The sequence below is a fragment of the Dasypus novemcinctus genome, chromosome 5 (assembly GCF_030445035.2).
Source record: "Dasypus novemcinctus isolate mDasNov1 chromosome 5, mDasNov1.1.hap2, whole genome shotgun sequence".
NCBI classification, from domain to species: Eukaryota; Metazoa; Chordata; class Mammalia; order Cingulata; family Dasypodidae; genus Dasypus; species Dasypus novemcinctus.
The window spans coordinates 80,379,151-80,396,100 of record NC_080677.1 but is presented as its reverse complement, the minus strand read 5'-3'; the positions used below and the strand labels follow the sequence as shown (position 1 = coordinate 80,396,100).

At 48.2% G+C, this 16,950-nt stretch overlaps 1 protein-coding gene across 7 annotated transcripts in view; it reads left to right on the top strand.

Annotated features, from left to right (window-relative positions):
* ATXN7L1 (ataxin 7 like 1) overlaps positions 1–16,950 on the top strand; it is a 247,129-nt gene that overhangs the window by 168,762 nt on the left and 61,417 nt on the right. For 2 of the 7 annotated variants that reach the window (XM_071215209.1, XM_023592501.3), the window contains exon 1: positions 4,517–4,777. The exons of 4 other annotated variants lie outside the window; for them this stretch is intronic. The gene's annotated coding sequence lies outside the window, so the exon portion shown is untranslated. Of the gene's footprint in view, positions 1–4,516; positions 4,778–12,424; positions 12,500–13,461; positions 13,580–16,950 lie in introns of those variants that run through there. One more of the 7 variants, XM_023592502.3, reaches the window with a different exon arrangement.

The window sequence follows — 16,950 nt, the reverse complement described above, 5'->3', positions numbered from 1 at the left end:
TGGTTTTTCAGACATTTTGATTTTAAATAGCCAGCCTGTCTTCCGTAAATATGCCAATACTTGTCAAACTATTTGTCCTATATTTTGGTTTTAAAAAATTGTCTCTATGTTCCAAAGAGCCACAAGTTCATAGAAATATTCCACTCGCTTTGTATCTGGTAAGCAAATGACTTTTCCTGCTGAGACTGTTCTGACTTATCCATAATCTTTCAGACAGCGTGGATGCAAATGTCATGTGGTTACTGAAACAACCTCAAATAAACCCCCTTCAGAGCAGATTGTGTACAAGCAGTGAGACGCGACAGGCACATCCCACCTAACCGCAGAGCTTCCCCAGACAAGAACCCGTAGATTTGATTAGACCTCAGGACATAGGCTGCTGCAGTGACATTCAACATAAAACCCACCTGGACACCCTATACTTCTCTAGCCTTTAGTTCTCAGTTTAGTTTTGTTTTCAGGGAGAAAGAAAGGAGAGGTAGATGCAGAAGGGGAGTGGCAAAACATTCTAGAATTTCCTAATCATCCCCTCCTACCAGCTCCCCTCCTGAATTCCACATTCAGCCTCTCTGTTAATGGCCCTGGCAAACTTCTCCACTCAACCCCTCATGTGTCCTTAGAGGAAATGCCCCTAACTTGCAATGAACCTGCTCATGTATATCACATAATAGTAACATCACCCCCCATAGGGTTGTGAGTATATCCACTCAGTACAGACAAGGGGACATGACAGTGGGACCCTTCCTTTGGTCACATATTTTCAGGGACCTCTTATGATGATTATTTTATGGGTGGGAAGCGGACTTGGCCCAATGGATAGGGTGTCCGCCTACCACATGGGAGGTCTATGGTTCAAACCGCGGGCTTCCTTGACCTGTGTGGAGCTGGCCCATGCACAGTGCTGATGCGCACAAGGAGTGCCGGGTCATGCAGGTGTCTCCCCCATGTAGGGGAGCCCCACGTGCAAGGAGTGTGCCCCGTAAGGAGAGCTGCCCAACGCAAAAGAAAGTGCAGCCTGCCCAAGAATGGTGCCGCACACATGGAGAGCTGACACAACAACATGACACAACAAAAAAAAGAAATACAGATTCCCAGTGCCACTGATAAGGATTTAAGCGGTCACAGAAGAACACGCAGCAAATGGACACAGAGAGCAGACAACGGGGGAGGGAGGGGGAATAAATAAAAAAATAAATCTTTAAAAAAAAATTTTTATGGGTCAACATGGCTAGGTTATGGGTCCCATTGTTTGGCCAAACACTGGCCTAGATGTTGCTATGGAGCTACTTTGTAGATGCAATTAGCGTCTACTATCAGTTGACTTTAAGTAAAGGATATAACCCTCTATAATGTGGGTGAGCCATGTGCAATTGGTTGGAGACCTTAAATGCAAATAACTGAGGCTTCCTCTGGTTTGTTGGACTTACCCTGGCCAGCTGACAGGGAGGTGAAGAGGGTCAACCACCACACCAGGGAGCCAAAAGTGCCTACAGCTGCAAGCAGGAGAATTGCATCCATCATCCATGTGGAATCTAAACCCCCTCTTGATGTAAAGGGGGACTAGACATAGCCATCCCAGGTCCACAGGCTGGAGGAATAGAGTATGGATTAGAGTGGACCTACTGGTGTTCTGCTGGGGAACTATTGTGATTAGTAAGGGAAGAAATTGTAGTAGTGATGTGGAGAAGGTGGCCATGGTGGCTGCTGATGGTAGGGAGATGGAAGAAGAGATGTGGTGTGGGGGCATTTTCAGAATTTGGAGTTGTCCTGGGTGGTGCTGCAGGGATGGATGCTGGACGTTGTATGTCCTGCCGTGGCCCACTGGGTGGACTGGGGGAGAGTGTGGACTACAATGTGAACCACTGTCCATGTGGTACAGCGGTGCTCCAGAATGTATTTGCCAGGTGCAGTGGATGTGCCGCGATGATGGAAGAGGTTGTTGATATGGGAGGGTTGGGGTGGGTGGGGTGGAGGGTATATGGGGACCTCATCTTTTTTTAATGTAACATTTAAAAGAAAATAAAGAAGAAGAAAAAAAAACTGAGGCTTCCAGGAGAAAGATGGAAGTTTGCCTCAAGACTCCAGCCTCATTCCTTCCTGAGTTTCCAGCCTAAGGATTTGGGATCCCAGACTTCAACATCACCCCTACCCGAATTTCCAGCGTCTGACCTCCTCCACAGAATTTGGACTTGCCAGCCCCACAATCGCATGAGCCAATTTCTTATCATTAATTAATTAATTAAAACACAAGTATAGTATTTATATTCTTGTTGGTTCTCTTTCTCTTGAGAGGGTATATATACCTCTGTTCCAAAAGAATTCAGCAAAGGCACAACTTTGAAACGTGCTCTGGAGAAGAGACCCACCAAATCATATGCTAAACCAAATCCCTTCAGCATGCAAGACTGTGCACCCTGGAATGCAGGCTGCATGATGAACAGCTTTGCCTGGCCTGCCTGGCTCCTTAGATTAGGATTGAGTGAGGGTCCCAGGGATGGCATATGGATGAAGTGATCAAATCAAAGAAGGTCCTGTTGAAACGTTAGCTCTGGGGCACTGACGTTCGTGGCTTGTGCTACTGTATGGAGAGGAGCCCTTCCGTGTTAGGTCATGGCGATCCATGAACTGCTGTAGAAAAGCCATGAGGACAGGGAGCTTTGAGGCAATCAAGAGAGTTGTGCTTTTGTGATAAAACAACTTTATTGACCTTTTTAGTTTCCATCATTATGTTTTCTGGAAATATGATAGAGGTAAGCAAAGAGGCCTGGCCAAGGAGTTAGGAGACCTGTCACCATTTATAATTTGCACTGGGACTTTGGACAAGTCACGTAATCTCTGTGAGTCTCAGTTTCCTTGTGAGATGGGAATAATAAAACCTGCCACATTTAAATGCTTTGCAAAAAATAAAGTGCCACATCAGCACATGTTCATTCCTAGGGCTGAGACCCAGGATGTGACATCAGAAAGCCTTCATGCTTGTGTGACCCTGGGAAAGTCACAAGTCTTCTCTGAACCTCAGTTTTCCTGCTTTGTAAAATGGGGGTGATAATACCAGCAGTTCCCATGGCACAAAATATTTCCAAGGATCAAATAATTTAATGTGTGTGAATAAGACCTGTAAACCAGGACGTGAGAGGTACAGTTCACACAAGTTCCGGGGCCCCTTTGATGAGTCCCTGCCCTGAGGCCAGGGCTGCTTTCCCTGTGTAGCCCCTTCCCCAATCAGCCTCTCCCCCACCTCCAGCCTTTCTCCTCCCCTCCCCTTCCTTTTTTCTTGGATGCTGCAAGTTGCCTTTGCTCTTCTCTCTTGATCTGTCAGGCAACTACTGCGTTTCACTCCAGGGTGGCTCCATTTCACATCCCAGTGAAACAATTTCTATATATAGTTTGCAATAAAATGTGGGTTCTTTGGGCAGGAAAAGGGCAGCCACTGTGTAGGTTCATATTCGCTACCATTGCATTGGTGACCCTGGAATTAGGGAAATGACATTTACTCTCCAGAGTAAACCTGAATCTGACCCACAGTTACAGTGACTTTTATTTCTTTTTGAGAAGAAATTAGGCATAAGCCCATTCCGCAGTTGAAAATTTCCCACTCTTACCTCCACACCCTAGTTCTCTTGGAATTCCATTTTATCTGGCAAATTGTCTTGACCCCAAACGGAGGAACTGCTTGATGCATTCTGAGAAAGAAATGGAAGCCCTTGTTAATAAGCAATGTAAGCATGCCCTCTTATTTTGCCAGATTCAAGAACTTTCTTCAATGTCAACCAGTAAGACAACCAGGGACTCAGGTCCTGACTAGGGAGAAAGGCTGACCTCAAGCCCTAAACTCAAAAGAGGAGAGACCTTTCTCAGGACCAGGTCTGGCATGGTCAGAATTAGCCCAGGGGATTCCCCTCCCATCTCCCAATTTGCTTCCTATTCGGCTCAGTGGCCTCACTGCACTGAGCAGGGAACGGGAAGTCCCTTCCTTGTTTCCTAAAAAATTCACCCAGCATGTCCCTATTTTCTCATATCCGATCTACTAAGTTCCAACTTCTAAGGCTTCTGCCGTCACCCCAGATGTGCACCAGGCCTCTGCTTTTGCAAAATCTATTAAGTCAATCTCTTAAGTAGAAGATGCTTCAAGGAAGCACCCAGTTCCTTCTGCTAATAACCGCAGTTTGTCGTGTGACACCCGCCCCTCCCTCTCCCCCCGCCCCGCAGATCTCTCCAAAAACCCCCACCAACCCCACCAACGAAGTGGGTGGATGTCTGTCCTTTATCTGCCAGCAGCAACATTTCCTTCCAGGTGGTAATCTTTTGCTTTTGTTATTTAAGTTATTTTTTTATTCTTAATTGTTACCCAGTTGCTCTCGAGCCTGCATAAACAGTTAACAAAAACACGCGCACGAGGCAGCCGTTTCGCTTTCTCTGCTTGTTGTTCTTGGCACTGGGTCAGTTCTATGAACTTCTGGTGTCCAACTGGTAGGACCTGAAACTCTGTGTTTAACAAGTGCCTGTAGTCAAAACAGTTGGCGTGTGCAAGCTCGGATAGCTGGTATTGACTGCAGTTGGTCAGCTGGGGGCCTGGACCGTGCAGAATACCGAATCACGTTGCTCTGTTTTGTGGACTTTTGTTGTGTAGTTGTTTTTGTTTTGTTTTTTCTTCCTTTTTTTTTCCTTTAATTTTTGTGATGGCATCCGTGCTAATGTGGATCGCTTCAGGTTCCAAAAGTACAACATGTTGACAGTCGTCGTAGAATCAGATTAAGTTGGCAGCCTGAGTCTCTCTGTAAGTGGTTTTAGTTTACATTTCTTCTTCTAGCAGGATGTTTTGCATAATTTTGCTGATCCTAGGTTATTTATAGACTTTTTGAAGAAACGGGGTGCATGAGAGTTTCTATTCCAACTTTGGAAAGTGAAATCCATTTCTGCATTTAAAGAAATGGCAGTGCCTGCGTAGCCGAGGGTTACTTGAGCGCTCGAAAATTAATTTCTCGGTGAAGTCATTTGATACATTCCCCAGCATACTCTCCAGCCGCCGATATCAGAAACCCTGATGATCGTGATGATCGTCTTAGAACATGTTGTTTTCCTTTGGTCCGTCACAAACGGAGTAAAACGAAAGTGATGATGCCATTTCCTCCGGGGCACTCTGTGAGGGTGGATGCAGTGATTGGGTATTGTTTCCAATGTCCGCAATGGATTTGGAGTGGTTGTGGGGTTCTGCTCGCAGGAGCAGTGTTATCCGATGATCCTGCAGGCGGCCCTGGAGCTGGTCTGCGGAATCGCTTAGACCGACCCCAGGGGGTGGGGGCGTGGGCTGCGCAGCAGAGAAAGGAGAGCAAAAGGAAGGTAGTAGGTTTTGACCCCAACAAAATTAAAGCAATACTCGGGTGTTCCCAGCACTAAAAAATAAGAATATAAGGTGGCAAACCAGTGAAGGCATAATGTTTGATTTTTCTGGCTAGGAGATAGAATGTTTGGGGGCACGTGTGCATGCTTGAATGATAAGTAAAGCTGGGTACAGTTGAAAACACTGAGCCAGAATTAGCACTCTATAAAAGGGTTTCCCATAATATTTACTAGAACAGTTGGCTAAAAATTGCTCTGCTTTGCCCACTGAATGGCTGTGTAATTAAATCAGCCTTTGATGGAGTACCTTGAGCACCTCCCTTCTCGTTGTGTCTGCAGCTCCAGGAATTTGCATGCGTAAGTAGCACGTTCATCAGCATAATGAGTGTGGAGTCCCAGTCTAATGGTCCAGGATAACGTTGAGAATGAGACACTTCATTGTGCCTCAAGTTAAATATTTTAAACCAAACAAATCGAAAAGGAGGGAAAAAATTATAAACATCCAATAAACATCCTTTAGGCTGGTGGCAGGCCTTCTGAGTAGGGACTCTGCTCCCTTCCAGGTCCTTTGGGCCATGCAGACAGCACCCCTGCCGCACAGGCTCACACACACAAATGAGAATGGGCAGTTGAAACGGAAATTTCCAAGGTAGTAAATGTGACCATTAGGCTGAGGCTTGACGTCGTTAGAACTGCTGAGAGCGGCGACGCGGCTCCCCTAGGTTTCTCTCATCCATATGAAAGTGAATTTTTTTCTTGCCTCCTCCAACCTTGCTGAGAATAATGATGAGGCTGTCTTGCCCTCCGTCTTCTCCAGTTTAAAGCGTGTCCTGGGCTTTCTCCCGCCAGCTGTACTCAGCAGGCTCAGGACGAGTCGAGCCCTTTGGTCCAGTGGCAGGGAGAGTCTGGAGAAGGGGCTGGGCTTGCTGGGGAGCTCTGAGTCGAGCCCTTTGGTCCAGTGGCAGGGAGAGTCTGGAGAAGGGGCTGGGCTTGCTGGGGAGCTAGAGCTCGCCCGGCTGTTATCCATCAGACCTTCTCCCCTCAAGGCCCCTTCCAAACTGGGCAGAGTAGCTGCAGTGCTGATGTTAAGGATCTCTGCTCTGATTCGAATCTGCCTCCATGGTTGGGGCCCCCTGTTGTGGGGCAGGGAGGACCTGTGGCCCACCTTCTCCAGGCCTCGGGTTTGAGCTGTGAGTGGGTTCTGTGTGCTTCTCAGCCGGCAGTGAGTGCGAAGGGCCCCGCCCCACCGTGAAAAGACCTGAACAGAACCTTACCGGCCTTTAGGTTGGAGTTGGAAAGGAATGGCAAAGAATACTGAAAGGTTTCCCAGCGGTCCTCCGCTCGGGCTTTTACATTTGAATTGGCCAAACCCGCCTACCCCAACTCCTTGAGAAAGTGAAGGCGGCTGCCTTTTTTGCTGGCTGCCTTTTGCCAGCCTCTCAGTCCTGTCCCTGGGGCTTGTCCCCCCTCCCAGCCCTCCAGACATCTTCCTGGCTTTGATTCCTCCTGCCCGCCAGCCAGGAGAGAGATCAATGACCTATCTGTTGTGGGATTGATCGTTGACCCGCTGTGACTGGGCCCCTGAGCAGCCGTGAGCATTTGTGAGTCCGCCTCCTCTCCTGGCCCTCAGGAAAGTGGTTCTGCCTAGCCCCCACTCAGGAGGAAGCCGGGGTCTGACGGACCACGCATCCAGGCAGAACTTGGAGGTTGTGTGGCTTCGAGGCCAGGTGGTCTGGGTCAACTTGGTGAAAGGCTCTACCTCACTCTGCCAAGTCCACTCACCCCCCAGGTGTTATCTTTTTCTGGAACAAAGCAATGGCATATAGATAAATCAGAACCCAGAAGGAAAACAAGCCAATAAGAGCCCTCCCTGACTGTGGTTTCGCTCAGTAAACGTGTGGACCTCCTCAGCCTCAGCCCCCCAGGGCAGGCAGGCCATGCCGGTCGTTGGGGACCAGGAAGGATTTGTGCCCAGCTTGTCCTTCAGCTGGCCCTCAAGGTAGCCTTAGACCAAGGAGGAAGACGCATGTGAGCAGCGGTAATTTCTGACAGTAGGAGTTCCTTGTCCTCTGACCTCCACGCTGTACCGTTTCTCCCTGATCTGGTGAGCAGGAATGGTTTTTAGGCAAACCAGTAACTAAGCCTGGTCCCGCAGCAGCTCCTGTAAGGGCAGCATCGGAGCACTGTGGTAATAGGCACACATGGGTGTGGAGAACCAGGCACGGTCCTCTATGTGGGTGCACAAGGAGAGGAAGACAGGAATATGTTTAAGGCATAGGAATCTGTAGCTAAAGGCTATGAGAGTCATGAGTTAGCGTTAATGTGCCCAGGGATGACTTTTAGGTGACTTCAGCAGCCCACCAGTCTTGAAGGAGACAATCTTAGGGGTAGGTTGAATGAGGGAAGCTTGTGGACTATGCAGCTCTAGAAATTATCTGACAGGACTCTCGCCTTCCCGCTGGGTCACTTCCTCCCAGTGCCTTTCTGGTCAAACTCCCTGATTAGTCAATATACTCATTGGCATGATCTTCTCCGTTATCTTGCCAACAATTTTATGTGTGTATTATGTTTTTTTAATCTGCCCTCAGTATTCATTCCTCCTGGAAGTTGGAAAACCAACCTTAGATTGGACTCGGAGAGGAGAAAGTAACCAGTTATTAATTCCATTTGAACCCCTGTTATTCCCAGGGCGTGACTGACCATGCCAGTTCCCCTCCCTCTTCTGCTGTGGGACACCTTTGACTCTGAGATGCTAGGGACCAGTCGGCTGGCCTCTTGACAGCCCTTTGCAAGATGTTCCCCCAAGGTCTTTCCTCATGAAGATAGTTTCTTTCATAAGGACACAAACATCCTCAGCCAAGAAAAGAACTGGGTTTCTGGGGGCTGCCCTGAGAGCCCAAAGCCTGGTGTTCTTAAAAACAGCCATTCAGGATGAAAGCCTAGGGATTAGTTTGGGTCCAGGCCACAGAGGAGCTAAAAACAGCCCTCCCAGCCCTTCAGCAGCAGGCAGATCTCCGCTGGAGGTTATTCAGGTCCTGGTTTCAACACGGTGATGGTGAACTCTGGTTCTTATAGGTAGAGGCTCCCCGCTGCCCAGGGCCCTTTACAAACTCAGCTTTGGTCTAATGTAGGAGGGAAAGTGGTTGCATTTGGAGAAGAGGTTGAAAAGACCTGTTCCTTCTGGCAGCCTGAGCATACGTGTAGTTTCCTCCTTGGCTTACCAGGTAGGTTTCTGCCAATGGAAATGGTACCTTTGGGTTATTTGAACAGTACTAATCATACTCCTGTTCCTTTATGTCTGCACCTCCTAGCTCAACTTTTAAACCCTTTTATATGCCTGATCTCATTGGCTTCTCCCTACAGCCCTGGAGAGGCAGGTATTGTTAACCTCAGAGCAAGGAAATTCTGGAAGAAGAGCAGGATTCAGATGCCAGCTTTTGCATGCCAGTGTTCCTTCTCTTGATTTCAGCTGCCTAATATTTGTGTTTGGTTGCCATTAAGAGTAGGAATTGGAAAGCCAGTTTTTTGTGTATTTCTTGTCAGTAACAATAGGCAACGTTGGGTTGCTCACTGTATGCAATGTACTGCCTTAAGAGCTTTATACTTCATCTTCACATCTACCGCTAAGGAAAGGGATATCATTAGATTTGTCAGTATCACCCATGAGATCCTTACCAGGAAGATAAGGAAATGTGGGCCAAATGGCAGACCTGCCCCAACTGGTAGGCGGTTCATGGAACCATGCCTCAAGAGTGCCACTCACAGGTCAGTGTCATGCGGGGGTCAGTATCCAGTTGCACGCTTGGCCCTGTCCTCTTCCACGTGATAAATGATGATTCAGAGAATGACAGGCATTGATGGCAGGCATATCAGCTTTTTAGGTGATGACTTTGGGAAAGAGATGGAGACATTAATGGGTCAGGATTCAAAAAGATCTCAACAGGCTGGAACAGTAGACTGATCCATCAAGGTGACATTTTTAAAGGATACCTGTGGATACATGGCTGGGCTGCAAAACCTGTGAAGTCGGACTTGGGGGTGATACAGCCCTCAGGAAAAAATCCAACCTGGCGCTCTAATTGAATTAATAGGAGAATAAAGTCCAAAATGGACAGCTTAGGAGCTGGCCGGACCACGTCTGTAACGTTCTTCCTTCTGAGTTCCAGTTTATGAAGAGTGATAGGAACCTAAGAAGACCCAGAGATGGGACAGCTAGAGAGAGGATTAAAGATGATGTTTTCTAAGGAATGGTTTAAAAAGGTGCCTGGGGGTGTTCAGCCTGCGGAAGAAGAGATTTCGGAAAACAAATATTTGGCAGAGTATCACATGAAAGAGGGATTAGATTGGTTCAAGGTGACCCCCACAGGGCAAAAATAGGATTAGTGTGTGGACATTAAAAAGAAGCTCAGCGCAGGGGAGAACTTTCCAATACCCAGTGCTGTCTCACCATCCAACCTGGTGTGGCACTGGCGGGGAAAGCACAGGCCCCTGCGGCCCTGCAGTGTGGGAGCAACCCTGGCAGGCAGCCCCTAGCAGGCGTGTCCGAGAGGAGCCTGGAGCCCTGCGCTGGAGAGCAGGCAGGGGCTAACACAGAATGATGACCTGTGGGGTTTTTTGCCTCTAGAGAGACTGTTACTCTGTCCCAACTTCAGGGTCTAAGACCTTGGTCCCTGGGTTCCTGGCAGAGTGGTGGTCACTTTGATGCAAATAGCAGCTTTATCTTGGATGGGAAGCTTGGTGGAAGGGAGCTGTGCCTCAGTGTCCTGTTTGTAAAATAGCCAGTGGAGTCTGTTTGGTTTGGGTGTTTTGTTTTGGCTTGTTTTCTTTATACTTTTATTTTGAAATAATTTCAAACATACAGGACAGTTGCAAAAATAATACAAACCCTTTACAGAGAACCAGTAATATTGTACTTTTGGGTTGTTAACTCTGCTTTTTCATTACCACAGGATCTAAAAGACAAGCCCATCAAATATAATGATCCAGTATAAGAGTATATTTGCTCCTGTCATTATCTTTCTTTTTTCATGTAATCTGTTGTCTACTGTACTTTCCTTTCACCCTACAAGGCTTCCTTTGGTGTGAAGTGGAATCTCATTGTGATTTTGATGTGCGTTTCCATAATGTCTGTTAAAGTTCTTTGCCCATTTTTAATTGGGTTGAGCCTGCCTGTTTTTCTCTCTCTAGTTAGGTCTAAACTTACTATTCCTCAGAAGCTAGGGCACTGTAAATACTGATTCTTTCTACTTAGGCCACCTTCTTATTATTACCTGGGCTCGTGCAGCGAGGAGCGAGAACAGAAAGGAAAGGAGCGAGGGAAAGTGTCCCTGAGGGTCTCCAAGCTCTGAGAGAACCAGGCCAAAGGAAGCCTTTCCCATCTCTGTCTTCTGGGTTACCCTGGAACTCTCAACAAACAGAGATACTAGAAGGCAAATTTGTCTCTGGAAAGTCTGGGGCCTGCCCTTTCATTGTGTTTCTTCTAAAGATTGCAACATCCTGCGGGCCTCTTACTCGACAGTCCCTGGATCAAGGAAGCGTGGCCATGAGCTCTTGACCCACCAGCCTCGGGTCAGGAGGACCAAGGCTCACAGCCCCATGCTGGGAGCAGACTATCCCTGACCAAAGCCGCCAGTGAATCAGGAGGGAGGGCTGGCACTGCTCCAGCCAGGCGGTCAGGTGGGTGGTCAGGCCACACCCCCTCATTCCCACTCGCTCCATTCCAAAGAAAGGGAATTTGTGGACACTAGCTCTGCTTTGTCAACCAGCACAGCTTCTCCCACTCAGAAGCTGATTAATTGCCGTTAATTCTGGGAAGAAACTCTGCCAGGGGAGAAAAGGAAGCGGAGAACCCAGATGCCCACAGTCATGTTCTCCCTGAATAACTCTCCTCTGGGAGACTTGGCTCTCTCCAGCTCTGGTTGTGGCTGTCAAGCTGCGGAAGGGACGCTCCCCGGCCAAGACCGCCTTACAGAGAGGCACGTAGGACGGCCCAGCACATGGGGCCGATGTGAGATGACCCCAGCTCCCCACAGCCTGAAGTTCTCCCATTAGAGCCATACCTCTGAGTCTTGGAAAACGTTTCTGTCTTAAGGGTTTGTTTTTATTTTTCCCTATTAAAAGACATATACCCCTTAGCCAGGATAACCTAAGATTTATCAGGGAATAGCCAGAGTTTTCTCAAAGAAATGCTAGATGAAATACAGGACTGTTCCTGGTAGAAGATGAGAGGATGCCAAAAACCCACTTTACCTTTATTTTTTTTTTAATAGAAAAAAAACTAAAACTACATAACCTAAAATTATCCATCTCGAAGTGAACAATTCAGTGGCATATAGTGTATTCACGACGTTGTGCTACCATCTTTAGTGCCAAAACATTTATTTCATCACCCCAAAAGGAAACTCCGTACTCCCCAAACCCACCTCCCCCAGCCCCTCGCAACCACCAATCTGCTTTCCATCTCTGTGTTTATCTTTTCTGGATGTTGCATACAAATGAAGTCACACAGTATGTGGCCCCTTGTGTACCATCGTTTTTATAGATGCCCCCTATCTGCTGTCCTTTGCCAAGATGAGGAATAAAGTTTCTAAATATCCAGAGTGAATGACAACTCCCTTCTTAAATGAACAGTTAACGTGTTCAGCTGAAGAATGTTTCCTCATCGTAATGATGTCTCCGCTCTCCCCAGAGCACAGGACTAGGAATTCGTAAGAGTGGCCTCTGCCTCTCGGGGTGGACAGGCCCTGAGGGGAGGCATGGAAAAGCCTGAGGCCTCTGCAGGGCGTCCCTGCGGGCCGCTGGGGCCGCGGGAGCTTGTCGTCCTCCGGTGGGGCTGTGGCAAGGGCCAGCCCCTCACGCGCGGCGACGGCTCTCACGAGCATCTGAGGAACCCGCTGCCGCTTGCCACACCTCATGAGTGCAGTTCAGAAAAACCCAAGTTTATCTGCCAAATTCAGGATGCAACCCTGACTGTTCCGGGCTTTTCTTTCTGCCTTTCCCTAATCTGATCGGGGCGTGCTCTCTTAAAGGGGAAGTGGTGCGTTTTGACTGGCCAGGGCCTCAGCCAGGAGCCAGGAAACATCAACCACAAGTCGCCTTGCCCAGCGTGTCACTGGCTCAGCCTCCTTATCCAAACGGCCAGGCCGTCTCCCCGGGATGTGTAAGTGTGAGCGCAGGGCACATTTGCCACACAGGACGGCGTGGGGCTGGGCAGGTCACGGAAGAGAGAGCCTGGCAGGCTGAGCTTGCTGTCAGCCCACTAGCAGAGATGGGTTTCAGCGTCGAGGTGCTGGTAGTCTGGGGGCTGGAGCCGGGAGCCAAGGCAGGGCTGAGGCGTGGAGTGGGGAGCGGAGCTGCCTCAGAAGGAGGTCAGGAGAAGGAGGCTGGGTCGGGGACCAGTCTATTTTGGATAGCCCTTCTGGAGGCGCGAGCCTCGGGCCCTGGGAAGGAAAGGAATGGAAAATTTTCCAGCACACCTTGCTTAGCACGGTGCAGCCAGTTTTAATGAACCTCACCAACTCCAGCCACCCCCACTTCTCAGCACAAATGCAAAGCTTCAACTACATTTATTTATTTACTCCACAATTGTTTTTCCCCGTTTTTGTTAAGAAACATTTCAAGTCTTTTTTAATTCAAACTTCAAAACATTGCTTGAAATCAGCGACCTGTGTTTTTCCTTCCTTCCTATTTATTAATGGCCCTTGGTCCAGTGTGGGCACACAGTGGGCCGTGAATAAATGTTGGTGGCTGGCGCACTGGCGGATTGGCCCAGAAGGATGATTGGCAGTGGATCTGGCCTGGCTTCTCGCGGAGGTTTCGCTTCCTGTGTGCCTCAGGCAAACAAAGGGGGAAACTCGCACACACACCCCTGTACACGCAGCTCCTGAGTGCCACACCTGCACGGCTGATGGTGGGAATAGACCCCTGGTGTCTTTTAGACTCCTTTCTGCCCCAGGTTTTTGTTTATGTGGGAGTAATGGTTGATTTTAAGTCAGGTAAAAAAGCTTTGTTTTCACCAAAATTACTCAGACCTTTTGCTCCTAAAGGAGAGAAAGGGAGATAGAAGGGGGCTGCAGATGGAGGGGAAAACAACTCTGTGTCTCTGTACGCGTGTATTGACAGGGCACAGCCACACCCTACTCAAGACTACTTCCTGTTTGCCACTGCCAACTGCCACTCCAAGGAGAACAGAAATGGTTCCGTTATTAGTGGCTGCTACGGGACCACGGCAGCCTGTGGGGTGAGTGGTTCTAAGTGACACTGTGGGCTTAGCAGGGATCCAAGAGTTTGCACCTTCTCTTTCGGAGACTGTGGCCCTGCACCGTTGAGATCAGAGGTCAGTACAGATAGTAATAAAGCAGTGGTGGCCCCTCCTTCCTTAGCCTGTGTTCCTTAAACAATGTGCTCCCTTTGGATTTTTGTAAATGGAATACTTTTTAATTCAGGAGCAGAGAGAAGGCAGAGAACTGGCTACTTAAGAAAGCGACCACCTGTATTTTTTTTTTTAATCAGCCTTCTCAGGTATCAGGGGAGCTTATATTGAGTGCTTAAAGCGACTTGGCACAGTGGTGGCCACCTCCCCTGTGGTATCCACCCTCCCTCACAGCATTCACACAGTCAACAAGGAAACATAGTGGGCGCCTACTAGGGCAAGGCGCTGCTCTGCCAAGATAAAAGCGTGAGCAGGACACCTGCCCTTCGTGCCTGTCTAGTGGCAGGGAGCCTAGACCAGTGAATTAGCAACTACAGCAATGTGTTGCATGCTAAGATGGGGGGCCCAGTGTGCTAGGGGAGCCCCTGCCCCTATGTAACCCTGTGATGTAGGTATTGTTGTCCCCATTTTATGGATAAGGAAACTGGGGCTCAGGGGGTTAAGTTCTTTGTCCAAGTCACAGAGCTAATGAATGACAGAGCTGGGATTTGAGCCCAGAAATTTCTGATTCCAACAACAGCAGTGTTTGGTCCACATTTCCAATGATTCCCAAAGTTAGCAGAGCATGAGAATTGCCTCCGGACCTTTAGTAAAAATTACAGATTTTTGAGGGACCCTGGCCCTGCTGGTCCAAGAATGAAGGAACCCTCGCTTCCCCGGGTGCTCTCTGATGTGTGTGGCCTGGGCGCTTCAGCTGCCTCTTACATCCAAGATCCACTGATCCCTTCTCTGAGGCGTGGATAGGGCGTGCCTGTGATTTTTTTTTTTCCCGCTTTACCCATGTGGGTAAAGGCCACTGACTTTGCTTCAAGACACTAATGGGAAGATTCAGTCCAGCTGCATTTTAGACATTAGAAGTCCTGGTTCATTTCTCTCTCCCTGAAGAAAACTGAGCCTGTGCCTTAGCTTTGCCTGGCTTCCAGCTGCCAATCACAGCTGTGCCTTCAGTGGCCCTGTGGTGGGGTGGTGTCAGCTATGCCATCTTATGGTGAAATCTAAAAGCTTATCTTAAACCTGGAAGCTGCCAGTTTTCACCTACATGGGTGGTGACTCCTGTGTTTAAAGTCATGTGACTTGTGCAGTGTATGTGTTTGGGAGTAGTGGTGGCAGGAGAGCGGTTACTCTGGTGAGTTTTAGTTTCGTACAGGTGGGACTTCTTGTCAACCCCTCCACTACCATGGTGTATCCAGGCACATGGGACCGGCTGGGGCAATAAAAAGCCTAATGTTCTTAAGAGGATTGTGGGGCTGTGGCTGCAGGCAGCATCCTGCAGATCAGGGAGGGATATTTACTTGCCTCAGGTGCTTAGAACCTCCTTGGAGGTAGGGGGTGGACTGGGGAGATGGTGTCTCTTCTGGGTGACAAAGGCGATAACCAGCCCAGGACTTGGAGAGTCCTGCCCCCACCCTGAGGGGACCCTCTGATTACAAAGCTCTAGCTTTGACCACGTCTTTCTTCTCACCACTGTGATATCCCAGCACATGGCAGGTGCTAAGGAGATGGTGAAAAAAGTGACTGATTGAATGAATGAATGAGGTTTGACTTTAACTCATGCTTTTTGTGTTTTCACCTGCTTTCTCTCCTTTGTCCTTTCTGGTTAGGGAGATATTCGGATAGTGGTTTGTTGGGTTGTTTATGTTTTTGTTTTTTCTTGTGTGAACTTAAAACAGCTTTAACAAAAACAGAGCCTATTAAACAATACATCCTGTGTCCTTCCTTTTCCCTCTATCAACTGTTTTTACAAAGTAATGATTAGTGTCTAAATATAATTTATGAATTTTTAAATTTTTGTTCTGTGGATGTGGGCTTACTTTTTCCTTAGATTGAGATAACCCTCATGTTTGCATGAAAGTACCCCCAGCTGTGTGCCGCGTGCTTGCTCCCCCACAGGTTTATATTTGCTATGGTTTTGCCTTCTAGGTAGGTTGAATGTCATGAGAGCACATCCCTAGGGGGTGATAGAAATATTTCAGGGCCCTGGAAAGTCCCTGGGGCTCGCCAAATCCTACCTAAACAAGGGTTGATGCCAGAAATTTGCACCTTAGTATAAATGGCAAATAGAAGAGTAGATTTTATTGGCCAGAAGAGGCAGAGGGAGGGGAAATGCTAGCAAGGAGAAACAGATAAGTTTCTAACTGCACACTTATGTCCAGGGCCAGCCTTGAATACGGGAAATGCTTTTTCCAGGATCATCAGAGAATTTAAATCAGTAATGTGTGGAAGGAAAAGAACAAACATCCCAAGCAGGATGGCATGGTGGAAAGGGCATTGACTCTGGGACCAGGTAGGCCTGGACACTCCTCCCAGCTCAGCCAAGATCTGTATGACCTTGGTTTTGTTTCATAATCTTACTAAGTTTTAATTTCTCCATCTATATAAAAGGGGCTAGCAGCACCCATTTTGTGGGGTTGGAGGGTAGTTTACATGAACTGGTAAATGTTAAAAGTAGCTTGTACACTACCTGGCATACAATAAGCACTTGGGAACTGTTGTTTTCCTTTTTAAGTGAATGAGTGGGCGTGGGATGACCAAAAAACCAAGAAACCAACCCAGAGCCCAGACGAATTTGGGAACTGAGCTGGCTTGAGCTGTGTAGGCCACAGAACTTCATGCCCCAGATAGCTCATGTTGCCTGGCAGTGGGTAGGGTAGTGAGGGATAAAGAAGACCTAGTACAAGTTAATTGGTGACAGCCCCCATGTTTTAAGGAGCACCTCCCTGGCTGCTCAGGTCCTGACGTCTTTTAAATACTTACTTCTGGAGAAGGTGTGGGTGCTCCTGGAAAGCCGGTAAGCCCTGCTGTACAGGAACTGCTTGGCATGGCTCCACCTGCCACTCATTGCCTGCCTAAGTCTCTTGGCTTTCTAATTTCTTCATTTCCTCCTCTGCTGAGGAAGGCTGATTCAATATCCCCTCTCTAGCCATAATGATACTGTACTTACCAGGTAAATACAATTGTGGCAAATGAGAACACAAGCCAAGCCCCAGCTCCTCCACTTAATAGCCTTGCAACTTCAGGTAAGTTTCTCAAATGCAGTCTGCCTCAGTTTCCACAGCTGTAAACTGGGATGATACCTGTCACACCAGGTGGTTGTAAGATGCAGCAGGTAACACATAGTAGGATAGCTCACAAAGCCAAGGTCCATGCTCGTCCTCTCTCCCTCCAGCTCCAGTTTACTT